The sequence below is a fragment of the Symsagittifera roscoffensis genome, chromosome 9 (assembly GCF_963678635.1).
Source record: "Symsagittifera roscoffensis chromosome 9, txSymRosc1.1, whole genome shotgun sequence".
In the NCBI taxonomy this organism is placed as follows: Eukaryota; Metazoa; Xenacoelomorpha; order Acoela; family Convolutidae; genus Symsagittifera; species Symsagittifera roscoffensis.
In genome coordinates, this window is record NC_087070.1 from 6,154,597 (window position 1) to 6,175,285 (window position 20,689).

At 38.1% G+C, this 20,689-nt stretch overlaps 1 protein-coding gene and 1 long non-coding RNA gene across 2 annotated transcripts in view; one reads left to right on the forward strand and one right to left on the reverse strand.

Moving 5' to 3' along the window:
- LOC134853964 (AH receptor-interacting protein-like) overlaps positions 1–20,689 on the forward strand; it is a 567,995-nt gene that overhangs the window by 46,325 nt on the left and 500,981 nt on the right. The gene's annotated exons all lie outside the window — the stretch shown is intronic.
- LOC134853916 (uncharacterized) lies at positions 17,080–19,182 on the reverse strand. The gene is made up of 3 exons (XR_010164379.1): positions 19,074–19,182; positions 17,789–17,899; positions 17,080–17,167 (listed from the first exon to the last, which is right to left on the reverse strand). It is a non-coding gene; the product is annotated as an uncharacterized LOC134853916 (long non-coding RNA).

Below are 20,689 nucleotides of genomic sequence, written 5' to 3' on the forward strand. Positions count from 1 at the left end.
ACGAATAATTTTGTTCCTTATACAAGTGGAGGGACTGTGTTCTTTGCGCAGCCTGAGAACTTTTCACAAGCTAATCAACCGTTCGTTCCTGATTGTCACGGTAACTCTTCGAATTACACAGAGCCAACTCCCGGTAATTCACCTGGTGCAGACGTCGAGCGTCCACTTTCGACACGAGAGTTGGTTAATATACTCATGCACAGCCGAAAAGATCATCTCCCTGAGTGGAAGCTGACCCAGTTCGATGGCAACCCACTTAATTGGCATGAGTGGTTTGGGCAATTCACATCGACGGTCGATTCAGCCATACTCAGTGACGATGAAAAGCTTACCTATCTGAAAACGCTTGTAGTGGGTAAAGCAAAATCCGCAATCGCTGAGTATAGCTATAGCGGAGTACTATATAAAGACGCATTAGCAACTCTTCAAAGAAAATTCGGGCAGCCGCATGCTGTAGTAGGGGCTCACCTAGATAAACTGAGTAATTTTCCGCCGCTGAAAATGCATAACTCGGAAAATGTAATTGGATTTTCCTCTGCAATTTCTGGACTTGTTGCCGTATTCAAGTCTCTGTCTTTTAACGACGACCTGAAAAGTGTTAACTTACTGAATCAGGCTGTGAGTAAGCTTCCCCCGAACCTTAAGGAGGCATGGTCGATGCAAACCGTAAGACGCCAATGGCATAGACCAACTCTGCTAGATTTCAATGAATGGCTCAAAGAAAAAGCGGAGGGTCATGAGAGGCTGAAAACGATCAATTCTAAGGGTAAGTCTGAAGAACCAGTTAAACAAAAAGTAGTTACAAAAGTGCTTGCAGGTAACACTAAGGTAAGTTCTAAGGATGAGAAAAGTAGAGAAAAGACAAGGTTTCCTCCATGCTCGCTATGCAAAGGGCAGCATGCACTCTGGAACTGTTCCGTGTTCAAAGAGAAAAACGCAACACAAAGGGCTAAATATGTAGCAGAACAAAAGCTCTGTTTTTCTTGTTTACAAGGCAACCATACCTTCCGAAAGTGCCAAAAAGCAAGAAAATGCCCAAAACAGGACTGTGAGAGCACTCACAATGTGCTTCTTCATGGAGCCGAGAAAGTTTTCCCGCCCAAAGAGGCCGACCGATCACCATCGACTCAAACTAAAACAAACACTACTTCTGCAAATAACGCAGCTTGTGTTAAACCTTGTGAGGGAACTGCAAAAGGTATTCTTCCCGTTGCGTTGGTAGATGTGTCCTCTGGTTCGGAAAATTCGAATGCACTAGCACTTTGTGACACCGGTTCCACTCATTCTTGGGTTTCCGCGGCACTCGTTGAACGTCTGAAATTAGTTGGCACGCCCGTAAATGTTACGACCGATGGTTTTAACTCAGCCAAGGTATCTAAAACTCAGCGAGTTCACTTGAAAGTTTCCGCAAAGCCCAATAAAAGTGAATTTTCGTTTTCGTTTGTCGCTTTCGTTAAGCACAACATGTATATAGGACCCGATGTTATAAACGTTTCCGAATTGCAGGTCAAATACCCGCAACTAGCCCCGTTAAAGACGACTGCGTATAATTACAAAGATATTGAGATAGTTATAGGACAGGACTTCTATCATGCGATAAGACCCCTCGAACATGTCTTCGGAGATGAACTTGACTCACCGTGCGCCGTCCGACTTCCGATAGGTTGGGTCATTAGTGGTCCGTCTCCTGATCGTTCGTCCTTAAATTCTTCTTCCTTTAACTGCGTTACGGACGATACTTCTCTGACCGACCAAATCAAAACTTGGTATGAGTTAGAGTCGTATGGTGCGTTCAAGCAAGTAGATGCCCGTTCCGCCGCAGACAAGCGTGCTTTGTCGATCCTAAAAACTGAAACCGTTCACGATGGTGAGCGTTACACTGTACCGATGCTGTGGAGTGATAATGATGTTAGCTTGCCTAACAATTATTATTCTTCATTAGCCCAATTAAAGTCGTTAGAGAAAAGATTAGATAGAGATCCGTTACTTCGCGAGAAGTATACCGAAACAATCAGAGAAGATATAAGTAAAGGATATGTCATAACCGTGAACCCGCACGATCCCAGCTCACGAGCCGAACGTGAGTGGTATCTTCCACACCATCCGGTTTTGAACCCGAACAAACCCGGCAAGGTGCGCCGTGTGCTCAATGGAGCATCCAAATTTCATGGCACTTCCTTAAATAGATCTCTCTTGGTTGGCCCGGATCTCCTTCAAAATCTTATTTTTGTTCTGTTGAGGTTCCGTCAACACAAGTACGCCGTCTCAGCGGACATAGAAGGTATGTTCTTACAAGTTGGAGTACTTGCGCGAGATCAACCGTCTCTCCGTTTTTTGTGGCGGGAGGACCCCACTTCAAGTGTGGTGGTTCACCAATACACCCGTCATATTTTTGGCGCTCGTGATTCGCCAACTTGTGCGAATTTCGCGCTACAAAAAACTGCTTCTGATAATCAAGCTGAATACCCCGAAGCCGCTTCAGCCGTTGTCCAGAAGTTTTACATGGACGACTATCTTGACTCGTTCGAAAATACCGCTGACGCTCTTAGCCTAAGTAAAGACTTAGTCGCAATGCTCAAATTAGGTGGGTTTAACCTGACAAAGTTTGTTAGCAATGTACCCGAAGTTACAACCGCTCTTAATCCGGACAACCGTGAGTCCAACCCGTCAGTTAAGGATATTTGTAAGAGTCCAGACCAATCGTCGCATGTTCTTGGTCTCAGGTGGGATCATGTAAAAGATACCCTAGTAGTAAGTAGAGGTGTTGATCGACCACTAGATAAAGCAATTACTCAACGCACCGTGTTGAGTTTTGTTTCCTCAGTTTTTGATCCAATAGGACTGGTAGCTCCATATACTGTGAAAGCGCGCCTTTTACTAAAAGACATATGGAGAATCAGTGGTCAAAAGTGGGATGATGATCTCCCAGAGGAAATTAAACAACAATTTCTAGATTGGCACTCAGGACTTCCACTATTAGGTACTCTGACGATACCTCGTAGCTACTTTACCGAACCGTTCGACCGCTGTGAACTTCACACGTTCGGTGATAGTTCGCAGGACGTTTTTTGCGCCGTATCGTTTCTCCGAGCCCGACTTGCTAAATTGCAAAAGACTGAGTTAGCTTTTGTATTTGGGAAAGCCCGTGTAGCGCCTATGAAGATGCTCTCCATTCCCAAGTTAGAGCTTCAGGCTGCTCTGCTTGCGACTCGACTCAAAGAAGAGATTTTGAAAGCGCTTACTTTTAAAGTAAGCAATGTATTCATGTGGACTGATTCTACCACCGTTCTCCAGTGGCTTAACTCGTGCAACAAACTTCCTGTGTTTGTTGGAAACCGCACTGGTGAAATCTTGGAGTCCACCACCATTGATCAATGGAATCATGTACTCAGTGGTGATAACCCAGCTGATACCGGCACACGAGGGATTTCTTCGGAAGCCCTCAAGGATAGCAGCTGGGTTAGAGGCCCTAGTATATTGAGGACATGTGATTGGCCATTCAAGCCGAACACTGATGTCATCAAAAAGATCCAATTAAAAGGCCCACTCTGTGACATTGATACATGCCTTGAGACTGCATCTACGTTTGTTGTTGATGCTTCATCTGAGAAAGCGCCGTCGATCCGTCTGTTTAAAAATTGGGATAAATTCAGCTCAATTGTAAAGTACAAACGTGTTTTAGCATTTATGCTTCGTGTGCTACCATCGCATAAACACTTCCGTACAAAAACGCTGGAAATAACCGACCCGTCCGAGTTAGATATTGCCGAGCAGAAGCTCATTTATCTCGCTCAGTCCGAATCATTTCCTGCCGAAGTGAAAATACTTCAGTCCGATAAACTGATAACAAAGAAAAGTCGGATTGCTAAATATTCTCCGTTCATCGGCCCAGCTGGCATCCTGCGTTCAACTGGACGTATCAGCCGTCTTGTTGATACCGACTTTGATAGCAAACATCCAATAATACTGGATGGTCGACACCGAGTTGCTCATATGTTGATTAGGCATATGCACTTTCAACATGCACATCAGGGGTTGGATTACATGCGTGCTGTAGTTCAGTTGAAATACATTGTTCTGAAGTTGCGCTGGTTACTTGGGAACATCGAAAATACTTGCATAACATGCCGTAAGCGCAAAGCAAAAACAGTTGTGCCCATTATGTCTGACCTACCGATTGAAAGACTGGGTTACAAGCAGCCTCCCTTCTCCAACACAGGTGTTGATTACTTTGGCCCGTTTCAAGTGCCGATACGCCGAAGTACCGAAAAGAGATGGGGTTTCCTATTTACCTGCCTCACGACTCGAGCAGTTCACATCGAGTTGGTTCCATCTCTCGATACTAGTTCCTGCGTCATGGGCGTAGAGCGATTTATTGCAAGGCGAGGTACCCCCAAAACCATTCTTTCTGACAATGGCACGAATTTTGTTGGTGCTCAAAAGGAGCTCCTATCCTGTGTCCAAAATTGGAACAAAGTCGCCCCGGCCGTTTTCGTCCACAAAGGCATTAAGTGGAAGTTTAACCCGCCCAGTGCCCCTCATCACGGTGGCGCCTGGGAGCGGCTAGTGAGAAGTGTTAAGCGAGTGTTGTACGACATATTAGGCAACAGGAGATTAACTGAGGAAGTTCTAGGAACAACGCTCTGCCTAGTTGAACAATTACTTAACGCAAGACCGATCACTCCGGTCAGTTCCGATCCGCACGACCTAGAGGCACTCACCCCGAATCACTTCATTCTCGGTCACAGCGCAGCTAGCTTCCCGTCGTTAAGTTTCGAAGATAACTTTGATTATAAAAAGCGTTACGCCAGAGCACAATCGTACGCTAACGCAGTTTGGTCACGCTGGCTGCGTGAATATGTACCATCTCTCAACAAGAGAGCAAAGTGGCATAATGATTCGGATGTCACACTGAAAACCGGCGACTTGGTTTGGGTAGTCGAACCCGACAGCCCACGTGGGCATTACCCACTCGCCCGTATTGCTAAACTACACTACGGCAAAGACGGATGCGCCCGATCCGCCGATATCAAAACTGTTACGAGCGAGCTGACACGACCGACCGTAAAACTCGCACCTGTTCTTCCGTCTTTAGGGGCGGAGGATGTTGCAGCGCAAATGTAAATGTGCGAGAGTATAAATGCATATAAAAGTAAATACATACAGGGACAGTAGCCAAGCGTATACATGGTGCGTCCCGGCGGGTTCGGCGCCGGTTCGAATCCCGACTAGGTCATTTCCTTTCTAGAACTCGAATGTGCACCGAACTTGATGGGATGCTCCGTAACCAGGTTCGGTCCCCCCAAAACCCATTTTAACCGTCTTTTCGCTCTAATTTGGTTCAGCCTTGGTTATGGCTGACCTTTAAAAAGAGCAATTTGTCTCAAGGACAAATACTGGCCATTTTTGCAGCTTGCTTTGAGTTATGCAGTTTATTGTGGCCGATGTTACCGATGATAAAGCTTGTTGAAAATTATAAATTATCGTTATATTTTCAAACTTCCGGAGTTATTTTGCCGAGAAAATACTCATTAATTAAAGTGTTTGAAAACCGATTTTATCACGAAGTGTGGAGATTGACGCGCACAGGTACGATAAAAATGAACTTGTTAAAAACCAATAAATGTGTTTTCAAGCTATGCGCCCTGCAAAAAGGTATACATCTTCGATTGAAGAGCACCAGCTTAAGCGGATACTGAAGGCTATCCATCTTGTTTAAACTGCCGCGAAGGAATTTTCCATTTCATGAGAAGCATATGCTAGTCAACATTTTTTTTTGAATTTTAAAAATTTTATCTTAATGATATTTTCAGATATATAAATTACTGATCATTTCAAAGATCCATAAAACGGTATAATGCTCTAACTAAAAGCTTGTTCCACAAAACATTAGAGAGATATGAAGACATATCATGCAGCATGATTCATCGAAACTTACTCTAATTTATACAGTTGTTCAGTTTAGCGGCCAATCAAAAAACAATATGTCTACCAAAAATTATCTGTGAAAAGTTCCGAATCAATTATCAATAGAATAAGTTGTCCATAAATTTGTGCAAAATTTTACCATAAATTTGTGATAAAATTTGATACATTTTTTGTATCAATTTCAGCCAGAAAGGTGAAATTTTTACACATACGTACAGATTATAATTTTGTAATTTATACTCAATTGTTGCTTTAATTTAGGACACTTAGGCCGTGTATCTTCGCCTAAAAAATCTTTGACTTCAAAAACTTCAATGAAGTTGTTAACTGACTCAGAGCAATGTTCTGATTTTATAATTTTTTCAAGTAATGTTTTTTTTTCATTTCGTCTGACACATTTTACTTCTTCAAAATTTTTCAGCCTAAAAAAAATTGGAATAAAAACTTTGCTGACATTGTAGAACATTTAACATGTTTTTATTTGCAGAGCCATAAACTAAGGTAGAATAATGAAAAGTCGGTTGAATTATCTGTTTGAAAATTTGTAATTACAAATTCTAACTAAAAAATTGTCTTGTATTTTTGTATACAATTGAGCTAAACTTATTACTTTTTTTCCATTGTGCCGATGTGTTCCAAAAAACAATTTTTGGTCAACAAATACATCTAAGTGTTTATTATTTTGATTTTTGATCGAGAAAATGATTACTCACTTAAGTTGTGGGAATGTTTTTCTCTGCATGTAACCACAATTTAAGTTTTCCCTGTAATTAGTCTCATCTTATTCCCCGCCATCGTGTTTGAAATTTCTGTAAGATTGTTTTTGTAATTTTCAACGTATTTCAGTTTTCCATGAAAGATTATATCATCAGCTAACAAATTGATTTCACAATTCTGTACTGCTTCAGGAGAATATTTACAAAAAGCATGAAAATGATAAGGCCAATTATTGACACTTGCGGTACTCCTGTCTTCAGTGGTTTCACGTTTGTCAAAAAACATCGATGACAAGCAAAATGTTTTCTCATGGAGAGATAAGACTTTAGGAGAGAGTCAAGAGTGCCTCTTAAGCTATACATTTGGCATTTTGCAATTAAAAAAGAATGATCAACAGCATCAAAGGCCTTGAGTAGATCTAAAAACATGCAATATACAGACTTTTTTTGGATTTGACCTCTAAATTTTCTTAAGAGATACACTATGGCATACAATCTGGACCTTTTATTCGAGTAACCATTTAGTATAACTGATCTTAATTTGTTTTTGTAATAAACTTCACTGAGCGCTTTTGAATAATTTTTCAAAACATTCACTACAAATGGGAAGGAGAGAAATTGTTCGATAATTTCTCTGCACTTTGTTATATTTCCAAAATTCAATATAATCTCATTTCTGAAATAGATGTTTTAAGTTTTATAACGACCAATTTTTAGAATGCATCCTTTTATCGCGTTAAAATTAAGCGTTAATTTCTCGTTGCAGAGTTTTTCAAATAGAACAAGTAGAAAATTCCAAGTTATTATGACCCTACGTTAAATTCTTTATTTAGCTGGCGAGTCTCCAATTGAATTTTATCAGCATGTTTTTTCACCGTTAAAACTGTGAATTTATGTCTATGAGGGAACTCTTTGTATTCTAGTTTCGGAAGTATATGGAGCTAAATCTTTAGTAATTTTTTAAAAAGGGATAAATTATACCTCAGGGAATACAGTTTCATATATTTTCTATTGAAAAGGCATACAGTTTCAAATATATATTTTTTGTTTTTCTAATGTTTATTCCTTTTCTTTGATCACTCAGACAAATTTTCAGCATGTTCACAGACTTGTTTCCGAACTCCAGACCTACAAACAAAAAACTGTGAGCCTACTCAGTGCACATATTGCTATTTTTATTTAAATTTTATGATGGAAGTTTAAGCATTTTCTATAGAATTGAATTATGTCTCATGCATTTTGTCAGCCCGTGGTTTTAAGAACAGATCTGTTTTTTTTTCGAGAATGGAGCTGATAAAAAAGTATATGTTGTAGTCGAGTGTTTTCAATTTGATCAAATTCATTTTCTAAGCTCTCGTAAAAACTAAAAAATCACTGCGCTTCAACTCAAAAGCAGTATACATTAGGGCCAAAATCTCGCTCAGAAAAAATTTTAAGATGGTCGGTCAAAACATCTATTCTGTACAAAAGAAGTTTTTTTGGCAGTGAGAGTAGGCGCGCGCCCCTGGTCGGAACCGACCATCAATAATTGGACGAGATCTGATGCCCCAATTAGGACTTCAGTTGGTGCAACAATCACCAGGGGAACAGATAATGTCCATTGGAGAAGGAAACCAGGACGCACTGGAACCGGAGGGGCAGTTGGATTCCTGGCAAACCTATTTCAGTAAGCAGTTTTCAAACCTTTTTAGCAGAGTATATATGCTGCTGAAGAAACTCTTTTCCCAATGGAGCCCCCCAGTCTTTTTACATTAAGCATCACGCTTTCAAACTGAAATTTTACTATTTAGAAGGGGCAAAATTTTGCGTGGTTTTTTAAAAATGGAAAACACACCTACTTTTTTGTAAATTTTTGTATTCTTTCTTATTCTATTTTTGCCCTTTTTCAATCATTAGAATTTTGAATTCTTGTTACGGAAGCTTATAATACCCGCGACTTGTAGAATTTCCGATTCCACTGTAATACATGCCATGGTAACCTGTGCTTACGATTGACAAGCCATGAAGTAAATTATTTGAGCAAACAAAATGTCGAGCCCAAAATAATTTGATTCGTCAAAAAAATAGGCCTTCTTGAGCCAGAAAAAGGAGCAAAATCGGCGCTCCCCTCCCAATGCGAATTAACGAAGTTATTTTTTTGAAACATAATGGAGGGGTACTAGAGATGATTTGACCCGGGTATACAAAAAATGAGACCCTCAGATCAATGGGGGGGGGGGCAATTAATAACAGTTGCCGGAATTGTAAATGCTCATGTCAGAACCCGGTAACTAGTGGTTGACTAATTGAAGGAAATTGAAACCCCACACCCCCTGGACCCCTAATTCCTGTTTTTTGCCCTGATTAGACAAACAACCTACTCCTAATCTCCGGAAATCGTTTCCGCCCACAATAAACCTAGGGAGCGAAAACTTGGAGGGATGATAGATAGTAGCACGATATATCTTGTGTCATAATTTGAGTTAAGCCCAACGGTTGGATCGGAAGCTATTAACACTTGGGAAAAACAACCCCTTAGACCGGAAATATGTAATTTGCGCAAAAAGTTGAGCGAGGGCATTTTTAAATATGGCGGCATTAAATATTAGACACAAACACCGGAAAACGACCCCTAGTGAGTAAAACCAACCCCACAGGCGACTTCTCCCGGCGTTTGAAGCCCTTTCCCGGTAAAAATTAAAATGAACCTCTGAAATGGGATAAATTGAAGAGTATTGATGACATATGGATAAAAACTGGTAGATAAGCACCCCATGGGATTCTCAACGCGACTATGAGAAATTGACTCCTGCCGAGCTCGGGTGATCCCGGGATGACCTTTATTTTAACTGTTAAGAGCTGTGATCTCAACCTTCAGGGAAACCCCTAGACTTAATAACGGAAGGCGACCTATCTCTTAGTTGGAAATTTTTTAATAGTATGCGACTTAATAGTTGCTTCTCATTTGAAAGAACGATTGAGCAAGCCGAGAAAAGTAGCTGGTCCGTGGAGGATGCTATTGCTTGAAGCCAGGCTAGTAGTGTTTCATAGTAGTAAGTGATGTGAATCCGAATTCAAGACACGGTTGAAATTATTGAGTAAGCTGGCTGCGCTGTTGGAGTTTTCGAGATTCGAAACGAGTCAAGCAAAAAATGACGGGAGAGTTTGAACGGAACAAATTGTGGGCTTCGTATAGATGTAGTTAATAGTAGTTAGCGTGTCATGGGCTCTGTCAATTACTTTAACTTCCTGTGTGATTGAAGAGGAAATTATTTATTGTGCCCACGATTCGCTGAACTAGCTAGAACGCAAGAGGAGAGCCGAGAAAAAAGCACAAACGAAGGGAGAAGTTGCGTAATCTTTTGATCGGCTGATTTAGCCTGACCACTAACATAACATTTCTGTGATTGTAGAATAACTAGTATTAGTGTCACCTGCTATTGCAAAGCGAATTTCAATACGACTTTAGTAAGTGGCTCCTCTTTACTTCTCTGCGATTACAATCAAATAGAGGTATCTCACACGCGTGGTTTGATTCTGAGGCCACAGTTAACAAATTTGTTCTTAACAGAAAATTTATGTGACATGTAGTGGTCATATTTAACTAGGTTGAAGTCGTAACTGATTCAATTCACAATAGACAAAGGGAAAAAGTCTGAAGTAAAATACAGCTATAGACCAAACAAAGACGTGATTCACAAAAAAAAATAAACTCAATTTTGTTTCAGTATTCCGGCTTTAGAAAAAAGTAGGAATTTCAAATATGGCTGAAGCATTTTTTCAAGACCAACTTTGTTAATTAGACAACATCTTTTTTCATTGAAAAACTTTAAGCCAAAGAAGATATCGACCATATCCTTGATCTCAAATGTAAAACAATATTTTTCATGCAACCCTTTTTGAAAGTTTGTGAAGTCAGAAAAATTGACCCCGGCCGAACTTGGGTGACCCCGTGATGACTTTTATTCATACTGCCGAGCGCTGTGATCTCAAATTTCAGGGAAACCCCTAGAGTTAATACCGGAAGGCGACCTATCTCTTAGGAGTGCAGCATGAAGTTTAAGTCTCCTAAATAGTATGAAAGAACGGGAATATAACTTGGCTCCCCAGATCTGACTTTCTGTCAAACTTGGACGCCTTTTAGAGAAACTAAGTTTCCCTGATAGCTAGAAGGTCGGGATTGGAATAGAGTGTATATGGAAACTTCAGATGCTCAAAACGAATTAGCTACTCATGAAAAGGGTCTCCCCTACCCTTGGGAGGTCGGAAGTTTAACGTGATATTATATTAAGACCTTAGGAGGGTCACTCGAGGGTTAGAAAACACGGATATTAGGAAATAGTTGATTGAAATTGTATGACATTTGTTTGCTTGGTCCAAGGATGACACCTACCGCATACCGGGTATCTAATTAGCGTGAGGAGATTGATAAAACACTTCAAACTTGGCACTTGACAGTGTTTACTGGAAGAGGGATATGGCCATGAAACAGGTGCGGAGGAGTGAGACAAGCGGGTACCAGGACTGATAGGCAATGGTGTGACTCTCTCTAAAACTAATTAGAAATAATGATAACAAGCTGGAAGATATCGGAGAGCCTCTAAGAGATACAACAATTACGCTAAGGAAGCGAACAGTTCGATCTCATCAGTTGGAGATTTTTTAATAGTATGCGACTTGATAGTTGCTTCTCATTTTAGAGAACGATTGAGCAAGCCGAGAAGGGTAGCTGGTCCGTGGAGGACGCTATCGCTTGAAGCGAGGCTATTAGTGTTGCATAGTAGTTAGTGATGTGAATCCAAGTTCAAGACACGGTTGAAATAACTGAGTGAGCAAGTTGCGCTGTTGAACAAAGATTGAACGGAACAAAATGTCGGCTTCTTATAAATGTAGTCAATAGTAGTTAGCTTATTATGGGATCTGTAAATTACTTTAACTTCCTTCTTTGCGATTGAAGAAGAAATTAACCATTTTGCCCACGGTTCGCTGAACTAGCTAGAAACGCAACAGGAGAGCCGAAAAAAGAACAAACTAAGGGGGAAGTTGCGTTATCTTTTGATCAGCCGATTTAGTCTGACCACTAACATAACATTTCTGTGATTGTAGAATACCTAGTATTAGTGTCACCCGCTATTGCAAAGTGAAATTCTACACGACTTTAGTAATTGGCTCAGCTTTGCTTCTCTGCGATTACAATCGAATTGGGTTTTTTTCACGCACGTGATTTGATTTCGAGGCCACAGGTAACAAAGTTTTTTTTTTACTAGGAAACCTTTGTGGCTTCTTTTCCGGAATAATTCATGCGTGCTTTAATAATTTTAGATAGGGTGCTGAAATTGGAACGCCATTTTATGCGAGTTGAGTTAACCCGCATCTGAGGTTTAAATAGTCGCTTGAAATTTTTTTTATCAAAGCACGTTAACTGATTATGTTAAATCACTGTACGACTCAAGTTTCAACATCGACTGTTTTTTTATTTACAGCTACTATATAATCGCAACTTTTTATACAAAAAAACTGTCAAATAAACGCTGGTGCAATTACATGAGACTTTCTTGGCAATTGAAATATCATTTCCAATAATATTTGCAAAAGAACAAAACATGATTAAGAACGAGGGAGAATGTGTAAATGTTTTTTTAAAGTAAATAAAAAAAACTGGTACGTGTTTGACCCAGCATTCATTTAGTGTTGAATTTTTATGTTTTTACGCAAAAACAGGTTGCAAAAATAACTTAGAGGTCTTTAAATTGGACCAAAACAAAAAATAGAATTTCGATGAAAAATCTCAAAACAGCTATTAAGCAAACTTGGTATTTTCAATTCAGACATCAAAAAGACAGCACATTAACAACTTCAATCAATTTTAGCTTTTTGCAGATAAATGAAAAAAAAAATTTAGTTGGTAATATTTAAATTTTATAATTGATGAAAAGTAGTCAAAACATATTTCGGAAAATGGTACCAATATTTGAACATTTGACCAATAAATTTGTTCTTTAAGGCTTCAACTTTTGTAAATAGATTTAAGCAATCAAATTTTTCTCAATTATTCCCTGTCAACAATTGTAATTTGTGAAGTCTTGAACTGAAACTTTGTGTTCTACATATATTTGAAAAATCAAATTTCATGGATCAAACAATCAATGAAATGACTCTGTGATATGGAAACACCCTTCTCACAGTTTTTTCAACCTTCTTATAGGTGGTATGTAGCTTTTATTTTATCCACACAATTTGTTTTATCCACAAAAAATTTTTGGCACCATTTGTTTGGAATTTTTGTATTGAAATTTGGACCAAAAATTGGACTCTTGGGCCAAATATTGACATCCAAATGCACAAATTAACACTTAAATAGTTTTTTTTGGAATTTTTTATGAGCTTGGAAAAAATTTGCGAGAAAAGTGTTCCATTGTTACCCAACTTATTTTTTTTGGTGTGGGATCTTGCTATTTCAGCTTTGTCATTTTTTCTTTCAATTTACCGCAATTGAAATACAAATGCGATGTGTCTTCTCTCGTGATTCCAAACATTTTTAAAAACTGGATCAGAATTTTTCGGCGTTATGTTTTGGAGTTTTCGATTTTGCAAAATTAATATTGGTGATGATGTAGTTTATCTTATGACTGAATTACGAGGCCAAACTGTGCACTGGATAGGCGAACAATTTTGTGTCTCTATGTTCCTGGATTCCAGAGACAGGTCTTTAAACATGTTCCAAAATGTAAGTGGATTCCACTGACAAGATTTCAGTGGATTCCGCGTACAAATACCTGTAACATAAACTTTTGGCACATTGGTTTTTTTGCTGATTCCGCAACGAGCGAATATAGATAGTTGTTTTGGATTCCGCAAGTGTAAGCAGATTCCGCAAATATAAGTGGATTCCTCAAATTTATGCGGATTTTGCCTACAATTTGCGGATTAAGCCTACAATTTGCAGATTCCGCTCACAGTTTGCGTATTCCACTTACAGTTGCGGATTCCGCGACAGCCTAAGTTTACCAAACACATTTTATTATTTGTTCATGGATTCCACGAACTGATTCCGGATTCCACACATTTTGTTCCGGATTCCGCAAAGTTGCCTATTTCTGGAGCGATTTTGAGCAATACAGTGTCTCAGCTATTTGTCCGTGGAATCCAAAACAGCAAAGAAAATTAGCAATGTTGCGGATTCCTCAACAAATCTGATTTTTGCCTATTTGATGAATCCGCTTACAATTCACAAAATATATTGTTTGGTCTCGTAATGTTAAGATATTTTTGCCTGGCAATTTCAAAAAGATATCCTGCATATATGCGAAAAAACGCGTTTTATAATTTTCCGCCTCTTCTGTGTTTATTTTCTTGGTTCTACAACCATATACCAAAATCGATTATAAGAAGCTGACTTCTTTTGAAATCTTGGATTTTTTTGGATATATGCATATTTTTTGGTCGAAATTCAGTTTGCTCAAAATTTTAGAGTTTGAACGAGTTTCTTTCCAAAAAAAACTGTCTTATGATACTTGATTGCTGATTGATTGCTGATTGATGCTTGGTGCTTTTTTTTAAGTCTCTGATCATCATGATGCACAAAAATGATTCCATCTTTAACAAAGTGTACTTTGTTGAAAGTCAACAATCATTTCAATTTCAGTGCTTAGTGACAAATTATATCTATGTCTATGCAAAAATTTGACCAATTGGTTTAACTGTTTAAGAGTAGTGAAACAAATGAGTCATTATTATCACATACACGAGATAATTGCAATGTATAGAGAACGGAATGCAATCGGAATGCAGACTTTTTTCGTGTTAACAACAAGATTAACAAAATCAATTGAGTCAATTACTGAAATGATCATGTCTCATATTCATTCCTGCTGACATGCTTATATCCTGGGTGCAATTTTTAATGCTGAGAATTTTTTCTCAGAGTTTAATTGTTTTTTTGTCGGATTCGTTGATTTTGTCCCAATTTTTGTCAGCTTACCTGCCGGATGTAATAACTTTTTTGATAATTTTTCTAAATAGCTCTTATAAAAAAAATTCAAATAGAAGGTGAGCTTTTAAGGTTCAATCAAAGCAGCTGATTGTGGGAAGTGTCCTTGCATGATCAACTATACCCAATTGTTTTTCCTCAAAAGGTAGGTCCATCGGAATGAACAAAGATTTGATTTTTTGAACCTTTTTTACTCTTTATGACTTTTCTCAAAAACTAATCTTAAGTATTTATTTCAATCCAAAGAACGGTTTACGGAAAAGTTCCTTGCATAAGTTGCTACGACCAAATCTTTATACAAAAAGTTTTATGGCCCACGGAAAAGTCAAAAGTTTTGCTTTTTGGCCACTTTTGATTTGTTTTTCTCAAAAACTACATTCCCAAATCTGAGTGTTTGGCTTCAATCAAAAAAACTTGATGTGGAAAGCGCCTCTGCATAATTAACTGAGCCCAGTCGTTTCTAACACAAAAGTTTGGGCCCTCGGAAAAGACAATTATTGCTTTTTATACTGTTTTTTGAAACTAGTTGACTTTTTGCGATTACTCCTCTGTAATCTGAGTTTTTGCTTTCAATCGAAATAGCAGGTTGGTCGAACTTTTTCTGTTTAAACGGCAAAGCCCAAACCTTTTCCACAGTTAACGCGATAATTCGCGGGAAAAAAATTTGGTTCATTGGCCGTTTTTCGTCCTTCTCTTTTATTTTAGTAGAGAAACAGCTATGGTTTTGGGCAGAGTTAATTTTTTAGACATCAGTATAACAAAGTTATAAAAACACCTACCTCCAGCTTTTGATAGGTCCCTAGTTATCTTTATTGAGACATACAAGAATTTTGGTTCTTTTTCAACCTTTTCTTTTTTTCTTTTTTTTTCTTTTTTTAAAAACTTTTGTGCTGTATCGCAAGTGTCGCATAATACATCTATTTGCTTACAAAATTGTCTTTTGAATGTGTACGTTTTGGGTCATTTGCCTCCCTCGTCCTAACCGACTAATCCAAACTCGTTTACTTTTTGCATAGAGAAAAAAATATTTAGGAGAGAGTTATACACATATACAAAGTTAATGACACTGCTTGTACAGAAAAACTCATCAAGGATCGTGCAAAAAGCTATGCAATTTATAAGGCCCTGAAAAACCCAAGACAGAAGTTGCGAAATAATATCGGACCTGAAACGCGCGATTAATAAAAAGACAAATCTATTAAATTGGTGTTATCCTTAAGATATAGTGAATACATGGTTTTTAAATAATGCTGTAAGTGATGCTCAGTTACTTGTATCAAATCATCTGGTACCATATCGTTTATTAGCAAAAAACTGTAGCATTTAATTGAAAAGTTTTTCCATGACTGCTGCATTATTTGTGTTCTTTTTTATGTTAGGCAAAGAATTGGCTGTAGAATTTCGAGTAATAGGTCACTTTTTCAGAGTATCCAAATTGAAAGTTTTAAGGCTTTTTTGTCTAAGCTGCTTTAGAGTTTCAAAAAACTTTTGTCTGATGTAAAAATCGAAAACAGTATCTATTTAATATGCATGCAAGATATAAAGCATGATCAACTTTGCGATTGAAACAAATCGTTCTAAGAGTATGCTTTTTGGATACCCTTAAATGGTTATCCAGCATATATCAGTCCAAAGCTTAACACGGTTGCTTTGTTGATGAAGTTCAAATTCCTAATCTTGTAAGATCTTGTAAGAATCTAGCAAAACTTTAATCAAAAACTGCATTCCTTTGGATGAACTTTTTTTGAAGATCACTATAATAATTTACCACGGCAAAATCATTTTCGACACAAGACAGTCCTAAAAACAAAAAAATGAAAAAATACTCAATTAGAATTAGCAAACACAATCTAAATGGTTAGGGAGTATCTTCTAAATAAGGAACAGAACATAACATGAATCAATTTTCAACTAGCTGCAGTTTTCACTATCAATGTTTGGGCGAAAAATAAATAGAACCAGGGGTGGATATAGGATTTTCTCAAGGTGGGGGCGGGGGGGGGATGGGTGTTGGTGCGTGGCGTTTTTTATTTTCAAAAATTTTCGATGATTTTGTTGACCTTTTTTCAAAGTTGACCGTTGACCCTGTTCATTTTCCAATTGCTTCTAGAACAAAAGACATACACTACTTTGACAAAATTTTCTACAACGCAGGAAAATTTAGTATATATTGGCGCCAAAGGCGCCCTTAGGAAAAGTTTAGTTTTCGGCAGGTGAGGGGGTCGAATCCCTGAAAGTGAAAAAGCTTACAGCCCCCCGCTCCCCCCCCCCTAAATTTGCCCTGAGCAGAACGTGCCCATGGTCTCGATTGTTTTCCTTCAGCGAGATTTTTTGGTAATTATATTTCTATTTGAGTCCAATTTATTTGCTTGATTAAATTGAGATACTGGGAAGGCACCTCAGTTTGAAATTTTGAAATCGTGTATCTGGAACGACTAAGTGTCAGCTGCTACTCGATTATTTCTAGGCCGTACCAGCATCAAAGCCACTCTCAGTTCTTCCGCCATCGTCACCATGAAATCGACCAACTCAACCAGAGTAACTGCACTTCCCCCTAGAAAAAATATACTCTGGATTCAACTGTGTGATTTTATATTTACTCTGGGTTTTTTTTTGGGGGGGGGGGGGGGGGGGGGGATTTTTATGCTACTGTAGAGCGAATAGTTGTCGTCGATTTTGAGGGATAAAAATCTATATGAAACTTCAGAAACGTTAAGGAAAATGCACGTGTACAGAGTTTTTTCTGAAGAACTTTCGCCAAAACAAGGTTATTTTTTACTCCTTTTTGTATACTTTTTTGCGAAATAAATTTGACTACTAAGGTTTGATTATTGGGCTCACAATGCTACCGGTGTACGCTAACTATATAGTAGAACTAAGGCAGGTAGTTGTTAATAAAACATATTTCCAATTATCGATAATATTAAAAAATAATCTTTTTTTTTCGATAGAAGTACTTGAGAAAAAAAAAACGTTTCTTAGAGTGTGTTTTTGCTTGATTTTTCTGAAATTTCAAAAACAAACTTTATTCCCCAATATCATTCCTTCTAAAAACACCCTTCAAAAACACCTAAAAACACCCTTCGAGTTCAAAATCTGACAACAAGTGTTCGTACTATACAAACAACCCTTCCCCCTAAGCTATAAATGATTGTTGTATCAATATCGTGTATACCTAGAAGGAGTCCGATTAGCCCCCCTATGGCACTGCTGGCGGAGAACAGTTCATACTTCGGGTAGACAATTGTGTGCATGATTGAGAATGAGGCCATGCCTATGTCCAATTCTGTAAATATAAAAATGACATCATTCAAAAAGGAACCGATTAGAACTGTAACCAGTTGCGAAGACTTTCAGTTTATTATATTGTCATAGCTACTTGTGTTCAATTTTAGATAAGATTTTTGAAGCTATTTTTTCAATCAATTTTATTTGTAACTTTATAGCAGTTTTTTTTTGAAAAATTTTGTCATTCCTATTCTCTAAAAAAATTGTCAAAACTGATCGTTGAAATTACGAAAAAAAAAATCAAATCATGTCCTCAGAGTTTCTAGATAATTTTATATGGAGACAGATAATCAGGGGCGGATTTAGGGGGGGGGGCGGGGGGGGCGGGGGGGTGGACGCCCCCCCCCCCCCCCCCTCAGGGATTCGACCCCCTGCCAACCCAAAGGGTCCCCCCTTTGGTACTTTTTAAGAAATCCATTTTTGGCCGACCGACCCTAAAATTTTTCTAAAGGCGCCTTCGGCGCCAATATATACTTATTTTGAGGGGGAGCGCGCGCCAAAAAAACGCGATTTTTTTGTCAAAATTTTCCAAAAAGTGCCCAAAAACGGCTTTTTTGACCTGGTTTTTCAAAAAATTGCCTGCGGCGCAGAAAATTTGGCCAAAACAGGGTCTTTTTATTGCTTTGGGAGAGTTCGGAAAATCAATCTGATCGACCTAAAAAAAAAAAAAAAGGTCGTCAAAATTTTCGAAAATTTTTTGAAAATCCGCCCCCCCCTCGAGAAAATCCTAGATCCGCCCCTGCAGATAATTGAAAGTTTTTCAACTTGACCTTGATTCAGGGGCAGAACTGTTTAAGAAAAAGTTGGAAATTTTTGTCGACCATTTTTTTAGGTGGATCAAATTGATTTTCTGAGCTCTACCAAATCTTTATAAAACCGCGTTTTGACTGCAAAAAAGCATTTTTAGGCTTTTTTAGAAAATTGTGACCAAAAAATTGCGTTTTTTGGCGCGCGCTTCCGCCTCAAAATTGCGTAAAAATATTTAAGGGTCAGTCAGCCAGCCAAAAATAAATATCTCAAACTAGTACAAAGGGGGACCCTTTGGGTCCACAGAGGGTCGAACCCATGAGGAGGATAAGGCGTCCGCACACCACCCCCTAAACTTGCTACTGCCTTGATTAGATTTATGGCGTAAAATTTGTTTCATTTTCCTACATGATTCGGGGGAATACCTGCGTAGTTTTTGTCCATGTATTCGTCGGATACGTTTTGCTCCTTGAGGATTGCACGTGCGAGTTGTTTGAACCCTGGATTTGGGAAGTGGGTTGAGGTGATGTCCAGGTCGTACTTGGTGAAACTGCATTGGGGTCTGCATTTGGACTGGCAGTGTTCTGAAAAGAATATCTTAGACGCCCTCTTGTCATATTTTTAGCATTATTAAGGTCAATGAAATCATACAGCCTTATGTTATTAGCAGCGTGATGATTTTTGCCGCTCTGAACAACCATTTTTAGGGCAATTAGTGCCCGAATATTTTAGAGCAATTTTTTTTCTTAATTTTTTATTTAAAGCAGTAGAAGTTATATTACTTCTTTTCATCAGTTTTCTCTGAAGATGCAAAAAAACATGTCTATTCCAAAACTTCTTTTGATTATGCGTCATTTTTTCTAGTTTTCTGAAAAGGAAGTTGCAAACAGGATAATTGCAATTCCAAACAGGAAGTTGTCATTTAAGAAAAAATTTACGCTCATTAAGAATAGAGTAGCAAAGTACTTAGAATGCGCAAGTATAGGGTACTGGAGGATAGAAATAATTGACCTGTTTCGGGATTTTACCTATCAAAAACTTCAATCAAATTTTACTTGCCCGGTAAGACGTCTATACTGAAAGACTGAAAACTTAGATTGCATGTTTCTTTTGCATATTTGTTCCGACCATTATAAATCGGGAGGAACTTTGTATCCGGGTGTTTTAGTTTTTTTTCTTTTTTTTTCCACGCAAAATCAGGTACCACAAATAATCATCGGACTGGGTAGATTGATAAATCGTATTCGTGTTTTGAACCTTATTGAAAAATTCCCAAATTTTTTTTCTAGTGTCGAGATAAACCGGTTTAAAGTTTTTGATTTTTCGTCTTAATTCGAGCGAATAAAGCAAGCGATTGCAGGCTCACAACAGCTGAATTATGCCTAAATTAAGGCCTTAAAGCTTAATTTTCAGCAAATAAAACTATCCCTTCGAGTTGTTTAGCTTCATTTTGGGAACATTTTGCTTCATTTTTTTGAGTTTTTCTAGTAATTTTTTTACAAAATTTTTTTGTCCAATTTGCCTATGTTACTATGACTGTCTAATATGCCTAAATTTTATTAGTACGTCAGATCTTTTTTTCACACCAAGTAGAAAAAACTACACTAATTTGAAGAAAAAAAAACATTATAAACCGTAGTTTCTTAAAGACTATGGTCGGAACATTCCGTGCTACTTGCACAAAATCAAATTTTACTTGCCCGGTAAGACGTCTATACTGAAAGACTGAAAACTTAGATTGCATGTTTCTTTTGCATATTTGTTCCGACCATTATAAATCGGGAGGAACTTTGTATCCGGGTGTTTTAGTTTTTTTTCTTTTTTTTTCCACGCAAAATCAGGTACCACAAATAATGATCGGACTGGGTAGATTGATAAATCGTATTAGTGTTTTGAACCTTATTAAAAAATTCCCAAATTTTTTTTTCTAGTGTCGAGATAAACCGGTTTAAAGTTTTTGATTTTTCGTCTTAATTCGAGCGAATAAAGCAAGCGATTGCAGGCTTACAACAGCTGAATTATGCCTAAATTAAGGCCTTAA